Source organism: Oxyura jamaicensis, chromosome 10 (assembly GCF_011077185.1).
Source record: "Oxyura jamaicensis isolate SHBP4307 breed ruddy duck chromosome 10, BPBGC_Ojam_1.0, whole genome shotgun sequence".
Taxonomy (NCBI): Eukaryota; Metazoa; Chordata; class Aves; order Anseriformes; family Anatidae; genus Oxyura; species Oxyura jamaicensis.
The window spans coordinates 14,336,953-14,358,684 of NC_048902.1; the positions used below are offsets into that span (position 1 = coordinate 14,336,953).

Sequence of the window (21,732 nt, forward strand, 5' to 3'; positions counted from 1 at the left end):
CATTGTATCATCTTGTCCATACTATTTTTTATTTTTTTTGAAAAACAGAAAATGTTGCCCAGCTCTTTTTTTTTTTTTTTTTTTTTTTTTTCCCTTCTCTTTTTTTCCTACTTAATAGCACCTCTGGAATGCTTGCTGGGTGTGGAAATTTCAGAGCAAAATGATCTCCTGGGATCTGCTCCATTCCATATCCTCTTTTCCCAAACTTCTTTTCCAGATATCTCGATTTGTTTCAGCACTGCCAGAGCATGATCAGACAAAGACACAGTGCCTAACAAGTCTCACCACGCACGTGGGGACGAGCCTGGTTCAATTACAAAAGGAAAGTGGTTCCAGAGCGCAAACTGAAGGCGAGACAGCTTGTAGTGTCTGTTACCGAACCAGTAAATGAATTGTACAATACGTGACCTCTGGGACAAACACAAGTCCCTTCTTCAGATGTTGGCAGGTTTATAAACAATGCGAAAGAAAAAGGAAAAAAAAAAAAAATAGCAGCTGAAGTGTTCTGCGACCTGAGGAGAAGAAAGATTTACACTGCTGACTGACCGGCTTCATGGTGAGATTGGAGCAGAGTCAGTAATGTATCTTCAGGCACAGGGGAACAGCCACGGCTACTCAATAAAAATTGCTGTTTATTTTATAATCAACAGTTCTGAAGTGAGAAACTCCCAGCTTCTCTAATTCCTGATGATAAATTATTTGTGGGATCAATGAGATTCCTTTTTACTGCCCCCCTATTTAACATATATAAACCAAGCATACATTACAGTGCTTAAATAGCACCTTTTCAGCCGCGAATTAAAAACTTTTCATATGTTATTCCATAAATATGTCAAGCCAGTTATTACCCTAAGACAAGCTTCACTAAGGCTCTGTCTGTCTGGTGTCATGACAGTGCAGAGCAGATTTAATATCACGAGTGCTTCTGGGAGCAGGTGCCCTGACTTGTGCTCTAAGAATGCTCCTCTCATCCACCCAGCATCCTGGGGACAGGAAATCATCCTCTGGGCTCATCAGAAAATGGAATTTCCATCTTGTGGGGTTGGAAATGTTTCTCTGTTTGGTTTAAACAAGAACCACGATAACAAGTTAAAACATTCATATTTTTATATTTCTTTTTTTTTTTTTTTTTTCTGAAATGAAATATTCTGAGTGTGTCTTTTCAGTCTTATCAGAACACTCAGCCATGATATTGTACTGCTTGCAAATCCATTCAAATAATAATTCCAATGTACTCATGTACAGCAAAACATGAGACCTTTTGCACTCAGAATCTCAAGCCACTGCTTGGTTAACCTGAAGCTCTGCAGCATGACCTTGGGCCTGAACTCTTAAAAAGCAGCTTACGAATGAAAAAGTTCCAGGTATAATTACTGCAGGAGCCTGGCTACCGAGAAACACAGAGCAAAACACGAACAGGATTAGCTTCCATGAAATCTTGACGATGGCTGTGTAATTTATACAGGATTCTTTGGCTTGGCGGCATCGTTCTCGCTTTCTGGGCTCAGCTCCTGTTATCTACAAGCAGGAGAAGGCCACTATTGTTCTCCTGCCAGCCCCAATAGCCTTTAGTTAGATTTAAGAGAAAGTGGCTGTGGGAAATGAAGATTAACACTCTGGGGACAGGTGAGATTATCTCGTTGCAGGTTATTATAGTTTCCATAAATCGAATATATATGTCTATGTATACACACACTAATGTCCAGCAGATCTATAGCACGAGGTATAAATGGAAAGCCTGGGGAATATTTAATCACAAGGACTTATCGTATGTGTCTGGGGGAGGCGATGTGCTGCGCAAGAGGCAATGCTGAGAAGAGGACTGGCTGGAAAATGCTAGGGGAAATGCAGGCACTGCGTGTGCCTGACCCTGTGTGGGGATCTGCATGTACGTTCCTGGATGGGCCTTTTGGTTCCCTCTGATGGAAGAACAAAAATGAAGCAATCAGTAATTAAAAATTCCTCACCCAATTTATACACAAGGTTCTTTCCATGGTAGTTCATATGATGGCACCGGGCCAGTTAGAGCCCAAAGTCCAAATGCTGCCTTTATTGATGGATTTGCTACCACAGTGCAATTTCTGTAGCCTCAACCAGTTTTTGATTGCTTTGTTTGGGACAGGATTATTGTTCTCTGTTGTGGATGGCCAAATTAATCACTCGCGTACGTAAGGCACGGAGTGCATACTAAGTCTTGGTCTTATTTCACCTGACTCCACGGGGACACAAACTCCAGACACACAACAGCAACTGTCATTAGAAACGGACCAGAACAAGAGCATTCAGAGGTGGAGCTCGGTTTGGACAATTCACATGGCCTGGCTCAGCAAAGACTGTGCCACAGCTCACATGCAAACAGCTCCAAAACCCGCAGTCAGGACTTAGAAGAAAACAAGCCATTTCCCTGGGGTCATTCTGCTTGGCTCCCCAGCCTCCAGCAGCACAACCACAACCCCTTGCTGAACTGTACTGGTAACAAACAGTGTCAATGGCAGAGTAAGAGGATATGCCAGGAACAGAAAATACACATCTCTCTTCTGTCACAGTAGTGAACTGTGTCTGGTTTAAATGGGAAAACCAGGTTTCTGGCCAAACCTGCTGCTAGCCTTCAAAATACATAAAATGCAACAAGCGATGGGTTTAGCATGGGGCTCAAGTCTCTGGGTCCTGAAAACACTGCAAGCTACTTTGCTTTTGATCTGGTGGTTATCACATCTGCAGACGGCTGGCTAGGTTTGTGCAGCAGCTTGCTGACAAGCATTGCTCGTGCTGCATGCATTCAGTCTCCTCATTACACAGCAGCTCCAGCAAACCCTCGCTGGTTGTGTTCCTCTAATTCCTTGTGCAGGGAGTAGGCTGCCAGTCACCTTCTGTTTGTCTGCGATCGGCTACGCATCTGCTTGGCCGTATCTGTGCCTTTGGAGGAACCATCCCTCTGGCCAGCCTGGGCTGGGGAGGGAGAGGGTGAGCAAGCAGCAGGATTGGGAAGGAGACAGCCACTTTCAGCCTGCTTCTTTCTCTTAAGTGCAGTTTTTAAGCACAGTCAGTTTTTAAGATTGTAGAGAGGGAAAGTCAAATGCTGAAGAGGTGCCTACCCAAACACAGCACATCTTCTGGGGTTCCTCCTATCTCCTGCGCTGCCCTTTTGCTCTTGCCCACAATGGGCAATCGGGTCAGTGAATCTCCCAGTGCCATAAAGCAGAGGGACAGGCACGAATCACTCAACAGTCTCTGCTGGAGGAGTGCTGCTGCAGCAATCCAAATACCCACTGGCGATGTCAAACAAGGCACTGCTCACTTTCTCAAGGAGACTTTAAATGGGCTTCTGTTTTTATTTCTGAAATAAATGTCAGAAATAACCTGTTTGCTGTCTGGGCAGAGAAAGGGGACTTTTAGGGTGGTGCTCATTGTCTTGGCATGTCATTAAGGCTGCATGAAGTTTTGTACCAGGAATAATCGTGAACGATCCTAGGCAATCACCTGAGTCATGGCACACAGGTCTTATCAAGGTTCTACAAATGATACCTCTCACTTTCCTTCTTCTGGCATATTCTCTTTACAAAAGAAAAAAAAAAAGCCTAAAGTATGGCAAATAATTCAGACTTGTTTATTACAACCTCAGGAAAAGGAACAGAATGTCAGAAGTAGAAACATGATTACAACTGTTTTTCACATCTTTCATCAGAAAGGCAGAATGTCCCAGGGACAGGCTGCCATCAGGATTTGGAGGTAAGCAGAAACTTTGAAAATCAGGTGGCAAACTTAGAGGGACAAAGGAGGGATGGGATCCAGACTGTTTTGTTTTTCCCTGACCTTGTTAGCTCAATCCCAAGAACTATGGCCCCCCCATGGTGGCAAGGGTGATGTAAAAGAAATAAAGAATGACATAGAGGAATGCAATAACATGAATGTGTAGAGGCATCGATTGCAACTGAGGCTCCTTGGTTTCAGCTTTATGTCACTACCAACTGATATATGTTTCCTTCTCAGAAGGGAATATGATCTCAGTAAGACAGGAAAGGAGTAATAGGAAGTATTATTCTTCCAGTGTTACACACAGGCAGCTTAGGCAAACAACTAGCTCACATCTCTTCAGAGAGTCTGCAATAGAAATTGGTCTTAAATCTGCATCTCCTGGGGACTAGTGCAACATTTAGGCCACAAAATCAGCTTCTTTCCCTATGGACCGGCTTTTTTTTTCCCTCTACAAATGCTCAACCACTGCTTAGTTGTTATGCAAAGTGACCTGGACACCTCAAAGGACCAGCTTTTCTCATGAGACTCTCAGTGCTGCTCACTTGGAAATGTCCTCACCAGGCTGGAAAGTCAGGGGGAGCTCTTGAAAAAAACCTGGCATTTAATCACTCATGTTTCATCTTCTGTTTCACCTAAGCAGAGACTTTCCACGTAAACTGCACAAGTCAGCCACACTTCATTTAACCATGACTTCTGATATCAGTCACACAGGGCAGCACCTCCATGCCAGTGTTTCCTAGCCTCCATCCAGCAGAGACAGCTTAGTCAGATGGCTCGTATCTCCTCCCTCCATGCCAAGGAGCAGATTTGCTCTCATCCGTTCTGCCCATCTTTCCTGCCACACTTTTTTCCATCTTTGCATTGCCCTTAGATGAGAAAAGCAGGGTAGGGACAGGGCATGCTTTACCTTCTGGTTCAAATGAGACAGAGGTTGTCTTAAATCTGAGCTGTTTCCTGTGGCCCAAGTGAATTTAGAACAGGGTCACCCATCATCTTACCTGCTCGCCATTCTCTGAAACCGGAGATCTAAGTGGTCTTTGGGGCGGATTCAAATTCCAACAGCTGCTACTTGCTCCTGTCTTTCCCATCTCTCTCATTTGCAAACCATGTTTTGAGGCTGTGGAAAGAGGCATGAAGGGATTAGACATCTGTCATCTGTACGCTTTTCCTTGTGATTGCTGATCACTTTGAGCATGCTAATGCAGTGCAAAGGATAGAAAGTGAGACTTATCACTGATAGTGAACCTCAGAAAGTATGGATAAAGATCTAGCTGGCTGGACATCACTCCGAATCCTATCTGAATCTGAAGTTCTAGCACCTGTGAAAATATGCTGGAAAGCTTTCAGAGATAGACTCCCTCATGAGCAGAGGTGCATGAATAAGTGATTTTTTGCTTTGCTTGCAGTTCTGCAAGATCGGAAAAGAGATTTAGAACAGGCTAATTCAAAGTATATATTTTTAAAAACATTTTCAATAAACAAAAGGTAAACTTGTAAATTGCCATGCTTCAAATGAAAGACTTTTGGTGAACTAAAAATGAAGTTTCTTTCAATTTTTTTTTTTTTTTTTTTTCTCAGTAAAACTGTCTATATCCCCAAACAATTGCTTTTATCTCAGAATGTTCCTTTTCTTAAGCTAAAACAACGGAATGAATTGACCTACATTCATGAAACGTCGGAACTAAATTGACTGAACTCTATTTACTATTCAAGAAACAAACCAAAACCACTTTCCTACAAGAAATTCAACCCAATCAGAAAAAAAGAAAAAGAAAGAAAAGTCTGATGTCCCGATGTCTTTTCAGTTTTACTGTTTTACTGAGGTTGCCATTAAAATAAATAAGTTGAATGATTTGCCAAAACTGGCTCTAGTTTAGTTTGGCACATAAATAACTTCCTTGAATTTGCCTTTATTTTTACCTGAATGATGCTGTCAGCTTTCACAAAGCGGAGAGCATACTGTCTTTCCTATTTAACAGAATTTTAAAAGAATTTGAAAGAGCCCCTTAAAGCAGAACAAAGCAATTAACAGGGTGACTTCAAAGACAAATTGTTAATAGGACCTGACCACTTAAGATCTCTTAATACTGTGTCTGGCTGATAAATATTGTATTGGTAGATCTAATCAGGGCTGGCAGTAAATAAAATGTCCGTGACATCAACAGTTCTGCCTGAACACTCAACATGGAAAAAGTAAGGCTCTTTATCATCAGCGTGGAGTCATTGGTATCTTGGGGGCATGAGAGGCTTGCACGAGCCTTCATAAGGTAAGTGCTTTATTCAGGTCTTTGGCTAATATTCTCAACACTTTTGAGTTTGCAGATCTGGGTTGAAAATCACACGCTGACATGCTCTGTGCTAGTATCAGGGCAGGATATCGACTGTAGAGGTCTAAGCGGAAAACACCATGGAAACACCTTTGCCTTGGCATTTGTGCACTCTGCATGCAGAAAGGGTATGGGAGGAGCAGCAGTAATCAACACTTGTATTTTAGGTTAACCAACCCCCCCTCTCTCCCCTTTTTTCAAGCAGAAAATAATCTTACTTCTGAAATTATGTTAAATTGTTGGGGTCAAAAAAAAAAAAAAAAAAATCGGGGAGAATATCATATCCTTTCCTAGCCATTGCATTGTGGAATACAGCTGGGGAAAATGCTGTTGTAGGGTCAGCACAAGCAATAAATAAATAAATAAACAAATATATATATATATATTTTAAATAAAAAATTAAAAAGGAGGGAGGAGGAGAGAAAAAAGAGAAAACTACAATAACAGTAACAACAACAAACTCCTGATCAGCAAAATTTAAAGAAATAAGCCCAACTGAAAGCAGAAACTTTTCAACATTACAAAAACCTCAGTGCTCTCAGTGTTCGCTCACAATATGCAGGTAGTTTAAGGACACCACCAGTTTAATGACATCAATGCTTTGCCTATTGTTGCCACTGAGATTGCAGCTTGGTCCAAAAATACCCAAAATCTCAGCACATACACTTGGCCATGCTCTCCTTTAGCTTCCAGGGCAGCCATGAGCAGAGGAAAACTGGAACAAGCACCCTGCAGCATGAGACACATAAAGCATGTCTATACGGCAGGAGCAGAGACACTTATGGATAATATCAGAGCTGTTCAGGAGGAGCTCTGCTAAGCAGAGAAGAGGACAGAACCATTTGCCCAGCTTTCAGGCATGCCCCTTCTCCCCTGGGGCTCCATTTGAGAGCTGCTGGGCTTCTACAGCCTGCTAGCCCCATGCATGCTGCCCTGCCTTTCCAGCACATCACTGCACCATCACCTTTACTTTGTGAAGCACTGGCAAAGAAAAAAAACACATCAAGATGTGGTGAAGAGCTACCTGGGGTTGAAATCAGCTGCTGAACTCAGCCTGATCCTGGGGAAAGAGCACACCCGTTCGCTTTACAATCCAGTCACCCAGTACATAGAAAGAGTCATCTTGACTGTCAGCAGTGTCAGGACCACTCTGAGAATTACATTTGCTTTGCTCAAAGGATATTGTAATTTACTGAAAAAGAATTAGGAGCTTGAGGTCAGAGATCCTGCAGTTTCCTCAGAGACTGAGGGAAAGAGACTGGCAAAGGATAAGCAGAAATGGTCTCTACTGAAATACATTTTCTTGCCTTTTCTTTTTTTTTTTTTCTTTTCTTTTCTTTCCTTTTTTTTTTTTTTTCACTTGGTACCTGTTAATTAGGATAAAAGTGGGAAACACTATCTAACAAGGTTCCTGGGAGCAAACTGGAAAAAGCATTAATGAATTCAGCATTACAAGATGGTTTCTAAGCAACAGAACATTTCAGCTGAATATTAACCCTAGTCACAAGGAGAGAAAAAATGGTCTCAAGAATAACCTAAATGTCAGTGAATTAAGACAGTGTCTCTTCTGTGCACACTGCTATTGGACATCTTAAGGCAAGCATGGTTTGGGTAATGGTTGAACAAACTGGTGGCTGACAGCTTAATTTCCAGGCTTTTTTGAATCAACTTTCTGGTTTAGTATTAATCATAATTATGTTTGTTTGTAACACAGCATCTTAGAAGATGAGGTAAATTGTCATAGAAAGACATAAAGCCCGTAACATTAAATTTTATAAAAATATACTCTCAGGTATTTCCATCTGTGAGTATAGATTAGCCACAGTGTGTCTTCAGGTAGGAAAGATGAATGTTGCAGAGTAGGAGACTTGAAGAGATTAGAGTAAATAGATAAGGATTATGTAGCAACTTGGCTAGCTAGTGGTAGTTTGACGGGTCCAAAATATTGCTCAAAACAAAAAGTGGGATCACATAACTGAAAATGGGTTATCATAACTGACAACTGAGTAATCGAGAAACTGACCGAGAGGAAGAAATTCATTAAACCATGGAAATTTCATTTTCAATTATATTACCACATTCTCAGACAAAAAATCACAAGTCCACCCCTTCTCTTCTGCACCTAATCAGGATTTAGTCTGTTAAAGGCACACGAAGGACACAGCTTTTCATCCCTAAAACTATGACTCTTACTCTTCGAGTATGTAATGAAGTTTTTGAAGATGTACGGGTAAATCAATTAATTTGTTTATGAAGAAAAAATAATCACAAACTCAGTCCCTTCAAAGACAAGTAACATCTGAGGCAAATTCTTCTTTGTCCCAAATGGTTTGAAAGGACTGCAAATATGCATTCATGTAAATTGAGAACTTGCAGTGTGGTTATATTTAAATAAATTAGGCTGATCATTGTATCCAAGTCTGTGTAATTGTTCTGAGGTTACCAAATTTCCTCTAGTACACCACTGAGGGAAAATACAGTGTCAAGAAAACAGAGAGATTGTGAATGCTGGGACAGGCTGACGAGTGTGCTTCAGCAGCTCTGCCAAGGCAAATCAGGTAGAAAGTCCCAGTTTTTGGTGTTTCCAGCTGGTATTTTAGAGCAGTGGTTCACAGCCTGCAAACTCTTTGGATTAGCAATGACCATGAAAGATGACCAAATCATGCAAAGTTTTACAATAAAATGTGTAAAAAGATGTCCTTAATTTCAGTCATAAATTTGTAGACTTTCAGTGACTGAAATTCAGTATAAAAGTCTGCCCTTTAAAATTAATTAAAAAAATACAGTTTAAGGCAGATTCCATATGACTGCTAATCTGTAGAAAAATTCTCTAATAACAGTCTCATTGGGTGTTTTTATCAATCTTGTATCAAATTTTTGACAGTTAAGGAAAAACAGAAATGAAATTGAAAAACGTTCCTAGACAAAAACTAAGTTAAAGTAGAGTTTAAATTACATCATGAATGTGTGACATAAGGGCAAAAACTTTTTGAAAGAGACTGCAATGAGCCCCCAAAGCAAATCTTGCAAACCCTGGTGGTTCAGTTATTCTACTGGGGGTTAAAAAAAAGTCATTTAACATTCAGGTAGGAAAAGTAAATGTGATATAAGTGATCTCAGCTCTGCCTGCATTGCTGATACCATGGTGAAAAAAGTGTGAAACATAATTGAATGAGTCTTTAAAGACTGTCACTTAGAAGCTGATGATACTGAATACGCCTATGTGTAACCATCTTATTTCATGGCATGCCAATGGCCAGGCTTGGGTGGCTCAACATTGCTTTATGTGCTGTCTGAGCACTGGAGCAAAGGAGCTTTGACCATGATGGTGATGAAGAACAGAGCTAGAGGAGGATGTGGTTCGGGATGCTGTATTTCTCATTTTCTTCCCTTTTTTTTTTGACTTGCTTCTCTGCACACAGTTAGATGGTGGACAAGTGGGGCCCACCTAAAGCAACCTGCCTGTATTCAGGGCAAAGCATCAGCAGTCTTGCAAGGAGAACTGGAGCAGATGCTCGGCTGTGATGTGCTGCATAGCATCAGGCATTTTCCCTGCCTGACATCTACCTCCTTGTTTTGCAGAAGGCAGCGAGAGACAAGGTGGCTCGGGTGAAGTAAAAGGCTGCGAAGGGCAGGGAAAGAAAACCTGTGCATGACAGCGTTCACCGCACAGCCAGTTCTGCTTCACTGGGAACTGTTAATTGTCCTCCATGTGGAATTAACTCTCCAGTCATCCCAACAACCACTGCTGCATCTAAATCTTCCCTTTAATGGGCTCTCAGGGAGCGAGCGGCATGCAACCTGAACTGTGCTCGCCACTACATCAATCTTCCCCTCATCACTCTCACGCCACGCAGCAATCGAGAGGAATGAGCATCGAGTGGAGCTGCTCACCCTGGCTGTAATTCCCAACCCTGGTCTGCTGCTCCAGTGCCCGGGGAGATCTCCTCAGAAAGGGAGGGATCTGTGGCAAGAGTATCTCCCACAGCGGAGAAAAGCCTGGGGAAGGGGGAAGAAGAGGTGCTGGGCTGGGCATCAGAAAATAAGCATGTCGCTGGGAGGGCAAGAGGGGAAGGAGGTAGATCTACAAGTTCTGAAGCAGGAGGCAGCTTTTGATTTTAAAGGCTAATCAGATGCATCACAGCCATGCTTAGGCTATGAGCATTCAGAGATCAGCTCTGCTTCTGTGTTTTCACAGTACCCAGCACAATGGGATTCTGGAAATAAATTACTCTGAAGGTGGTGGGTTTGGGGAGGGAGCAAGAGAAGGACCTCATTGGGAGAGACTGTCATTGCCATGAGTGACAGGGCACAGCTTTAATTTCCATGCTTGCCACAGGATCCTGACCTGAGAAAGAGATTTGGCTAATTATACCTGGTCAGGCATGCTCGTCATTCCATCAAGATCAGAAGCATGTGTACACCAGTCTGGGAATCCAGTAATTGCTATAAGAAGTGAAGGGTCAAGGTGAGCAACTTTCACTATGTGTAAAAGGCTTGAATTGATTCCTATAAAGCTGCCAGTTAAGTAGTCCAGCTGGCAGATATGAACTGAAGAAATACTTTTACAAAGAGGGAAAACAAACAAACAAAAACAAAAAACAGTTGATAGATGATTCTGTTTACATGGAGTAATTTCTCCATCTCTGCTAAGAGTAAGGGTTCATAGCTAAGCAACTGATTTCACAGGAGAAGGGTAGGAAGCGCTATTTTTCCCCCTGTGACCAAATTACACACTTTCCATTCACACATCCAGGTGCAAAAGCAACCTTTCTGCAGACATTATTTTTAAACAGGTTAATTAATATTTCTGTTTGCCTTGAGTAGCTCATAGACATTTCAAAAAGAAAAGATAGTGAAGACAGTGTAGCAACACAGGAAAAAAAAAAAAAAAGAAAAAAAAAAGAAAAAGGAAGAAAAGTCCAGTGTTACTTTAACACTGACAACAAAAGTCACCCTTAGATGAATTAGTGATAAACTCCTGGGGAAGACTTCAGTTCCATATGGTGATATTTAATATCAGTCACGTAGAAGCGGCCAAATCAACTCCTCATCCTGCGGTACCTGCGGGACCCGCTCCTGCCTGCTTAGCATTCCGCTGCGCCCACCCATGAAACACTGCAATTGTCTCTCCTGATATAAATAAATAACTCCAGAATGCCAAACAGAGAGGGGTGGGGATGGGAATGATAAATCCTGAGTCAGAGACGACCGCTGGAGAGCGGCAGGGCTGTGGCTGTGATTTAGTGGTGCTAACGAGCCCCGGCAGAAAGAACCTCCAAGAAGCCCGTGTCGGTAGCGTGGTCCTGTCTGATGAGAAACAGGTGTTCAAGGGGACCTGAGAGTTCACAGGCTCTGTATCTCTGGCCCACTTTTTCATTCTTGGATGATTAGTTAGAAAAGCACCTCTTCTTTTGCACTGGAGGACAGCCCCAAGCCTCCAAGCCAGTGTGCCCATCCAGACCCAGCTCGCTGTGGTGCAGGGCTCAGCGTGCTCTTGCTGAGGCTTTGGGGTTTAGGCTGATCTCGACGGAAAGGACAAGGTGAGAACAAAGCTTTTCTGGGCTCCGCTCTGTCCTGCACAGCTGTTGTTTCAAAAGCTGCATGTGAGAAACTCATTTCCTTTGAGGAATGAGGTTCCATGTTTGTTTTTGCTCTGCTAATCCTGGCCGAGCATCCTGCCTCTTGGAGCGCAACCCAAAAGCCTGGAGCGTTCAGCTCCAGTCAGCAGGACTCACTGAATCATCCCTCTGCCTCTGGTGGGACCACCGCAAGCCCTCTCCAATTAGTGTTAAGCCACCAACGCACCCAGAGCTGTTTTCAGGAACCGGATAGAAGCTTTTCTGAGGGCTGCGCTTAATCCAGGCTTGTTTGCCATGTGGCACTGCTTTTCCCTCTTGAATGTGATGTTCACAGGAAAATAAATTAATACAATCCTCGCCCCGCACCTCACCCACTCCCTCTGCATAGACAAGCACTGCTGCTACACATGATGTGCTGCGGATTCACAAAAGCTTTGAATTTGGGGCTTCTTGTTTTTTTTTTGTATGCCCATTGATTCCCTGATTTTGACCCTCCACAGGTCATCACCATGCAGAGTCATCCTGTTGATCTCCCAAGGGCAAACACTCACAGAAAAGCTGTGAAAAGGTGGGAAACCCTGGCGCACGGTCATTTTTGTGGGGCTCGGTTGTTTATTTTCCTAAAGCGATCGAAGCGGTGAACCAGTGGCCAGCAATGAAAATAAAACCTCACAGGTTTGGCAGCAGGTGAAGGCTGGGTTCTGACTGAGACAAATATCCCGGGCAGCAGCTTAGGACAGGTTCCACCTTATTGCCCTCACATGTGTGAATACCTCCCCACACGCACCCACCACAGATAAATGGTCCACGTGCACTTACACAATATTTATAACCACAGTTTCTCTTCCCCTGCCCTAAGTCAACTTATTCTTTGGTTTCCTACTGCCCTGAAGTCCATCAAAGCCAGTTGCCATGGAAATGGTTGTAATGTGCTTTCACGGTGTCCTCAGCCCTGAGTACATATCAAGAGCTCTCTCTGCTGGTCTGCAATAACCATCCCTCACGGCTCCGGGTGGTCACGACACCGCTGGTACCTGGAAGCTCTCAGAATTACAACCTGTGTTTCTAGGCATCATCAGGGTCTGGAGTCTGGCACGCTATCTCCTATTTTTGAGCTAGCTGGAAACGCTCAGCTTACCAAAAAAACACAACATCCAGCCTCTGCTTTGCTCACAATGTTCCCATCGTTTGGTGAAGCGTGCTTAGCTAAGTGACGAGGGCACTGCCGGGGAAGGAGAAACCTTGCCTGTGGTGGGACTGCTAGAGAAAGGTTTTTTTTTCTCTCTGTTTCAGCAGTGCTGTCTGCTTAGGAAAATAGGAAGTGGGTTAACCCCTTGCTTGAGCATTACTTTTTTATTCATTTCAGCAAAAGATGGACTTCCTTGTGTAGGGTCAGCACATATACAAGCCCCTTTTTGAGATTTCTGTATGACTTTTATCTCACAGAGTCTCTTTAATTTTTCCATGGGCTGGACATGTTTTGCTTCCTCCCAAACACAGAAGCAGCAGAGCTCAGGGTTACTATTAGCGTCATTCGTTATATCTCCTCCTTATGCTATGGCTTTTTAGGAGACCTGCACAGGAGAGAACCTGCCACAAGGTCCCAGAGGGTCTTACATGCGATAGATTTGCAGGAGCCAATTCTAGGTTTGTTTTCCACACCTTGGAGATGCAAGGCCATTAACAGACATGGTCTGTGTACCGACCCTCTGATCTCCCGTCCTGCTGTGGTGTGCATCCCACTAGAGAAGGTTTCTTTGCAACACTTTCACCTCATTCATCTTTCTCATAAAGTCACTCTCAAGGAGTTGAGCTCTAAGAAACACCCCCTTGAAAAACATTAGGATCTGACTTATAATTGGTGTAATTACCGTATAAAAGGGAGAAAGTAAGATGTAATTAACCAGGCACTTCTACCAAGCTTGCTCTTTGCTAAGCACACAGCTGAAGAGCTAAGCAGAGTATTTCTCAGAAAGGGTTTGATTTTTTTTTTAAATTTTTTTTTTTTTTTTGTAACTCACGGAGATGACATCTTTCTGATGGACCCAATAGCAGGGAAACAGCAGAGACGACCACCGAGGTGTTACTAGTTGTCTGCCTTCCTCTTCTTGCAGTGCAAGTTAATTGCTAGTTTTCAGCAGAGCCCAGATGGGCCTTTTTTTTTTTTTTTTTTTTTTTTTTTACTTAAAAATAATAATTCCCAGAGTTGTATAACACTGTTGTTTTTTTTAAGGTTTTGTTTTTAAATTGTCTACTTCAGAAGTGCATGGTTGTGTATGAAAGCTGCTTGTAATCTATGCACAAATCATCCTAGGTGCTTTCCAGCCCCCTTTCTGTGCTAAAGCTGCTTCGAGTCACTATTAATAAGGGACTTTCTGTTTCCTCCAACCAATGTATGTTTTTGCTTTACTTTAGGAAAAGTAACCACAAATAATAACCAAAAAAAAAAAAATACCACAAAATATAAAACCACAAAAAATAACCACAGATAATTTAGGAGGGAAACATTGCAATTACGTGGTGCAATGGAAGGATAAGGGGCAGAGGGAGCTGATGATTTTATCATTGGAAAATCTCAGAAAAAAAACGGCACTGACCGAACACAGATTATTTTCCCTCCAATCCTGATCCTTAGTTAATAATTGGCACAAATAATCAATTGGAACCACGGTGCAAATATATACAGCAGAGGGGGCCTCAGTAAATGATTCTCTTCCATGAACTTATTAGAGCTGATTAAAACCTTGCCATTGATTTTTTGGGCCATCCTGGAGAGACCAGACATGAGGTCAAGCACACAGTGGATAAGTGTATCATTAAATCTAGTCCTTCTGAGAATTAAGCAGAAATGCCAAGAAGTTACGAGTTACAAGTTTTAAGCGCTCATCCTGAGATCTACCTGCTTCATAATGTTTCATTTTGACAACAGCCATCCCCCTCACATCCCACATCCCAAACTAATGAGATAGTTAGTCACCGAGGAGAGAGCACTGTGCCGAACGCCAGCTCGCAATATTTCCAACCCGGAGGAACAAAGCCCAGCTTATGTGACCGCTTTCAAGCCCCTAAAATAAAACCTTTCAGTTGTCCAGTCTCATTTCTTCCCAAGCCACTTTTTGTCTCTCCTTCATTAGACAGCATAGACGTGGGACCATTGAGAGGGATATGTGGCATCTTGGAAGAGATGTTACCAAGAGCATGCTGCGAGTGAACATCAGCCCACCTTTATCCAAGTCAATCTAGCCTAAAACTCTAACCTCCTTCACAAAGACCTCCATGGAGTGATTTATTTTGCTACCTTCTGGAGGTGCTGGTTTCTCCCAGTGACATAGTCTAGGGCAGGTAGGCTCCTTAACTGGATATTTCAAGGGACATTGCCATGATTTACAAGAGCTGGGGATGGGGAACATTTGGTCGCCTATTGCTGCGCATCAGTGCAGTTCCTGCTCCCACATCCCACAGCACAGAGTAGCCAGGGCAGTGCCTGCTGCCCTCTTTCGTGTGTCTGGGACTGTCTACCCCTGTTAGACATTTAACATCAGGTGAGGGGAATCCGAGCTTGCACACAGATTCGAGGAAGGTGCATTAAAAATCCTCAGCCACTACAATTTTTATGTTCGAATTTATACAGAAGTCCTTAGGTGTGAAGTACCACAGCGGCAAGAAACCTCTTTGACAAAATTCTTGAATGCCTGGCTTGTGTTGCAATCTGCCCAAGTAAAGGCAAGGTGCAGGCTAATAGAGCAATGTCAAAGCTTTAGCCAACCTTAGCCTTTTTCTGTGAGATGTTGAGCACAACGTGTGGGCAGCCAGATACCCTCTGGGGCCACTAAATCATTCAGAACTGAAAGCACATCGAGCACAGGTTTGGATCAGGCCCATTTTTCCACTTCCTAATCTGCTCCACCTGGCACAGCAAAACCCTCGCTGCGTGAGCGGATGGTCCTTGCGTGCGGAGCCTGGAGGCACCTGCTGCTCCACTTGTACCTTAGCAAACCGCTGCCTGGGAACTTGGGAGAGATCCAGGTTCCTCCAGCAACAACGGACAAGATGCTGCCTCGTGTAAACCTCATTTGCATTTCTACTCTAAATCTGTTTCAACTCTAGCATCCGCATGTTTATCAGAGAAGAAAGGCAGAGCAAGGGGAGAGGAAAGCAGCTGAGCGTCTCTTCTCAAATCACTGTGCTCTCATTTTAACTTCCATTTGGTGCAGGCTTCTCTGTCAGCCCCCCAGATATTTTCAAAACCTTCCTCCCACCTTCATTCTTCTGTTCCCTTGTATCAGATCATCATTAACGCTACAAACCCATCCCTGGAAATGTTTTTCCTTTGTAAAAAAGTCAGATTTAAACTAACAACCACAGAGCAGCGTCTTTTAATCTCCTAGCACTTTTACTGTCCCATCATGAATGATTCAGGTTGAAGCTCTGGGATGACCAATGGCAGAACCACGTGGGAAGTAAACAGACAATGAACTTCAGTAGCAAAACTTCCCAGTGATCGCGAGAGGATGCATCAGTTTGAAGGGAGTGATTTAAACCACACAGACGTTTCTTTGAATTCCCTGCATTGGTAGATGTGACAGGTTCAGCTGGAGAGAAGGGACAAGAGCACACTGCATTGCCAGGCAGTGACTTGTCAGCATTTGATGCTCGTCACAATATTGCTCAAATGTGGGCAAGAAAGGATTCTGTGAGCTGTGTGTCATCACCCGTACTCTGTGAATCCACGGGGAATGGGCAAACAGCTTTTTTTGGAGAGGTGGGATGAACAAATCTGGGAGATTCTCAATGCTTCATTTCTGCTTTCCTTTTAAACAAAACCTTTTGAGGTCCTATTTTGGAAGCTGACAGATTTTTCTTTTAAAGGTTAAACCAAAGTTAAAAATGAAATGCAAATTGTTTCAATTCAATTCAACTCAAATTACTCAAGTAAAATCTGATCTGGGCATATTTCCCTGTTCTGCCCATTTCCTTGGCTCAGCCAACAGCATGAGAACGACGGGCTGCGTCCCAGCCCTGGGCTGGGGCTGCTGCAGAGACCCTTGTCCCCCCTCATCCAGAGAGAGAGTGAACATTTGGAGTTATAGAATCATTCAGGTTGCGAAAGACCTCTAAGATCACCTAGTCCAACTAACTGAAGGTTTTCCTTCTGGAAATCAAATGGTGACACTCAGATCTCTCTGTTCAGGTACTTCATCCACTGCTGAATTGAATAATATATCCAACCACTGGAACTACTTGAAAATTAGGACATGGGAGACATCCTCAGTCCATCCTAATGTCTTCTTTTGGGAGGATCAGTTGTAGTTTTTGAACTTTTCTCCAGGTCAACTGATTTGGGATGGAGGGCAATAGGACACGCTCTCTGATGGTACGTAGAGTAGCAGTTCTGAAAAAAAATCTGAGACTCAGTGACCCAGAATGGGTCCCTTCTAGTTCTGTATCTCAAATGGCTGAGTAGTCCCTTACTGGTCTCATGCACAAATCCCCCCTCTCTCAGACTCTCAGGGATGGGCGTGAAATGGGTCAGTTCAGTGGCACTGCAAACCAAAGCTTAAGCTAGCGGAATTCCTTCCCCGCAAGCCAATTTTCAGTAACTTCCTCCCACAAAGAATTTAGTTTAAAGTTAATTGAATTAGTAAAGGCCTTCAAATGCTTCGACAAGGGACTGGCTTCATTTTGGCCTTACAAAGCCAATCAAATCAGCAGAGCAGCAGCAAAGCTGGTCAATGACTCCCATTAATCGTCTGAGAGAGCAAAGGAAAAAAAAAATAAAAAGGCAAACAAAACAGAAAGGCAAGGAAAAAAAAAAAAGAAAGAAAAAGAAAAAGCAGACTACAACTCTTAAAAACTTGGCTCACCCCAGACACAGAACACTAGATGAAAAATTGACTCTGTGAATTGCATTATAGATTTTGAAGATGGGTCTGTTTCTGAGAGTCTGAGATTGAAAGTCTGCTACGTGCTGCTGAAGCTTGCTACAGCAGGGACCAACCTCTGCTAGGAAACTCTGGAGCGCACATGTAAAGAATTTGGGCTCGCTGCACAGATGTCAAGAGGGGTCACTGCTCGTGCACGCTCTGCCCTGTGTATTGGATTTTGCAGCCATTTGCCCCGTGCAAGTAAAACAAGTCATGCATGTGCACAGCAGGAACATCAGCGGGTGGCCCCCAGGCTCCACTCTGAAATTGGAGAAGGTACCTGAGCTTTTTAAGAGCAGAATTATACATCTAGGAATCGCTCCAGAGCTAAAAGCAGGACACTTCCCCAGCTCCTCAGCCAGACAAGTTGTCTGAGGAGCTCTGCTTTCTGCAGGTGGGTGCCCATCCTACCTCCCAACGCACATCGGGCATCCCTCGCCACGCCTGGCAAGTTGCCGCGATACACGAGTGTAGCATCGGTATCACACAACTGGCACAACATGCTTCACTGCAAATTTGCTACTTCAGTTGCCATAGCGAAGGTACACCTCCGAGCGCTGCGGGCTGTAGTCATATGGTGTATTAGATTCTTGCAACTTCTCACCCCAGATGAGTACAAAACACCTGCCACAACCTGTCAATTCAAAGGGAGTGCTACAAAACGCAGTCAAAATGGAAAAGACCAATTAGGCTACCTGGTTTATCTTCCTGCCAGGCAAAGAATTTGGGTCAGATATCAGGCCTATCTTTGCATCTCTTTCTATTTTTTATTTTTAAATTAGTCTCTTGTAGAAGGCAGCAGACTGAAAGCTCCATCCTTCTTCCTAGTTTCTGTACACTCATCACTTAGCTTTAGATCTGGTAAATAACTTTTTAAAAGAACATTTGCTATCTTCCTTTTTTTAAAAAAGGAGGTGTCTAAGAAAAAGAAATCTTATGAAAAGGATTATTTTTGATGAATTTCTTGGTTCAAAAGATTTTAGATGATCTTTTGCACAAGTTTCATTTCTTTGATGGAAAGCCCTGATTGTCCTTGATTAGCCAGTGAGTTAATAAAGGTGGACAAGAAAAGATCTCTCTGATTATTGAAACAAAATTTCCAAAGTATCTAAACAAAAGATTTCCTTGAGATTTTGGCTCAAAAACCCTCCAACATATTGAGACATGATTTTTCCTCCAAAAATGTGGGGCAGAAATATTTTTGAAAGATTTAGATCATTTAATGAGACAAAACCTTAATTTTCTATTTGCACTACAAAAACCTCAAAAGATGAAAGTAGAGCTCTGTATTTCACTTCTACAATGGCAATAATACTAGGAAGGGGCAACTATTATTTTATTTTATTGTTAAGAAATTGTTATGCTAATTTTGTTGGGGAAAATGGGCACAAATACAATTTCATGCCCAAATCAAGCAAAACACTAAGCGTTCTTAAATGAAGTTTAGAGGTTTTTGTTTTATGTTTTGTTACAAAGATTTTAGTAAACAATGACAAGCTACAGTGAGAAACAAGTGCAATAAAAATAATTTAATTATTTTATTAAATATGAAAAAAAGGAAGCAATCTCAGCTAAAAGTCTTTGCAGTGTTTTAAATTATGTAAAGCTTTCATTTTACAACTTCTCTCACTCCCTCTTCCTTTAGCAACAGCTTCAGTGGCACAAGATGACCCCTCCAGACAGTCTTTTAGATAGAATTAAGGAAGGCATTAGCTGTCCTTTATGGGGAAAGGAAAAAAAGTGCTGTGATAGGCAGAGACTTGTGTTCTTGCCCTTGTTTTCCAAGCCAAGGATTTTTCCTTAAAAACAAAACAAAATCAACCACATGAGGAAACATGAGTACAGAGAAAAGAGCAAGAAAGACAGCAAATAATGAGACATCAGTGCTGGAAAAAGGGCAGGTGAGTTCTTGGTCACCTTAACCTCTCAGAAAATGGGTAAAATCATATCCCTGCTGGGCTGGTTAAGATACTGCTTTCACCTGCCTTTTTGTTATTGTCATTGCATGGTGTTATTGCACAGAGGCGGTCTTGGTTAGTTTTTTGTTTGTTGTTTTTCCTTTTTATACAAGCCGAGACCAAGTCAGAGAGATGGGAGAATAACCATAGTGGGAGAAAGAGAAGAGAAAGGAACAAACCCGGCTGAACAATGTCAGGACTGCCAGCAGTTTGGCCAAACCAGTGGATAAAGCACTGTTACTTTCTCTAAGCTTTCTCTAAGCTTTCTCTAGAGCTTTCTCTAGAGCTCAGTGAGGTGAATTTGTTCTCCCAGAGCAAGGTGGCAAAGACCTGAGTCATCACAGTGCCCAGAAGATCCTGTGGCCCAGCACCTGCAGTGGTAAAGCCTGTATCCTCTATTCTCCTCTTTTCTCCTAACATCATACCAAGGACCTTCAAGGATGGAGATGAATGGCAGCATAACCTCTACTTACAAGAACTCCCCAAGCAAAGGAAGAAAAGCTAGGAAAAGAACAAATGTTTCCTCTCTCCCAGGTGAACTCCCTGCCCATTGGGACACACTGCAAACTGCTAACCCAGGATATCCCCATCACCATTTCCACAGCTCTGGAAAAAAGCAAATGAGCCGCGACAAAGACAGCTCAGGACTGTTAAACACGCGTTGGTTCCTGTTCTGCCTTTCACTTGTCACTTTTCATTCAGGTGATGAAATAATCTGATTAGATGAGTTGGGAATTATCAAGCTTCGCTCACTGTCCGTATTTCCACGTAACAGGCAAAGCCGGAGATTGCCGGCAACCTGCGAAGCACATGCTGAAAGCCCTGTTCAATTCCCTTGGTCCCAATTTTAATTCTGAAATCAAAAGAGCTGAACCATCTTCCTCTTGCTCTTTCAAAGCTCTGCTTGTCTCTCAGGCAGTGAGAGCCTGTCTCCAGCAGGACTCTGCATGGCCTGCCTGCACACTCAGGGGCCCTTTATTCCTCTCCCTTCAGCATGGCGGAGCTTGGCTAGCGACCTTTGGATTTATCATTATAGTCAGTACTTATATTTATGAAGAACAAGCAAAGGGATTGTGATTGATTAGAAAACTACCCAGACAGGTTCCCAAAGTTCTGTGAAAGTACTGCAAGTGGAGATGCTTCCAGTGCTGGAAGGAGAAATCACGGTGCAGACATGATGTACCAGCAGGGCCCCACAGATTTCAGCAGAGTGCATCTTCATTAATGAGCACCAAGATGGAAGAAAAGCAAGGCAGATAAGTTAATTTATTACTGAAGTAAACTAACCAAATGTAATGTCTGTCTGTCCTCAGTTCCAGAAAGTGTGCTTCTCTACTTGCATTGTGCTCCATGTGTCTTCAAGCATGTGGTCTGCACGATCTTGAAGAAGAAGCTGGATCAGAGCTTCCTTGTTTGCATGCATGATCTCCTCGTTGGCTGACGCCAGCCACCTGTGAAGATTGTGTCAAAGGCAGCAGCAAGGACTGAGCTTTATAGACGGTCTCCTAGGAACTGTCACTGCCTATCAGTTATGTGTCTTGGAAAGGAGAGGCCAGGCAGTCAGGGAGTGGGAGGAGGGCACAGGGATGGGAGGATCTGTCCTTCAGCTCAATCATGGCAGTCAATTTCTACTGCCATAATTAAAGAGGAAAATAAAGAAGCAGTCACATGGCACTGAATCCGCACTGCCTTGCTGGAGAGCAGACTGCAGCTGCTGCTTTGCTACACAAACTGCCACATCGAAGCCAAGAGCTTAGCACTTCTGGCTGGAGGTGGAAAGTGTATTAGGCAGTGGTGACTGGCCCTATTGCTGTGAAAACCCCATATGTAGTGATTAACACAACCACAAGCATTAAGTACTCTTTCCTCCCTTTGTCTCCTCTGTTTTTCCTCTGCGCACATGAGCAGAGAAGATCCATGACCCAGGTTTCAGCCACAGGGTTTGTCTTCTAGGGAGTTATTCGTTTTTGTTGTTTAAATCTCACACAGGAATTAAAAATAATCCCAGGAACTGGGATGGAGGCAGGTGTCAGAGGGAGCAGAAGTAGCCAGAAAGCATGCTGACCAAGGCTCTGGGTAGTGAGCAGCATGGGCATTGCTGCTCAGCAAGAGCATTTCAGATGGGAAGAGAATCACTGAAGGACACAAACAGAGGAGACAACATGCAGCTGGATTGCATGGGGAA

The 21,732-nt window shown here is 43.1% G+C and overlaps 1 long non-coding RNA gene across 1 annotated transcript in view; it reads right to left on the reverse strand.

Moving 5' to 3' along the window:
• LOC118172271 overlaps positions 1–21,732 on the reverse strand; it is a 141,149-nt gene that overhangs the window by 75,843 nt on the left and 43,574 nt on the right. The window contains exon 3 of the long non-coding RNA XR_004753623.1: positions 4,755–4,873. This is a non-coding gene — a long non-coding RNA (uncharacterized LOC118172271). The remainder of the gene's footprint in view (positions 1–4,754; positions 4,874–21,732) is intronic.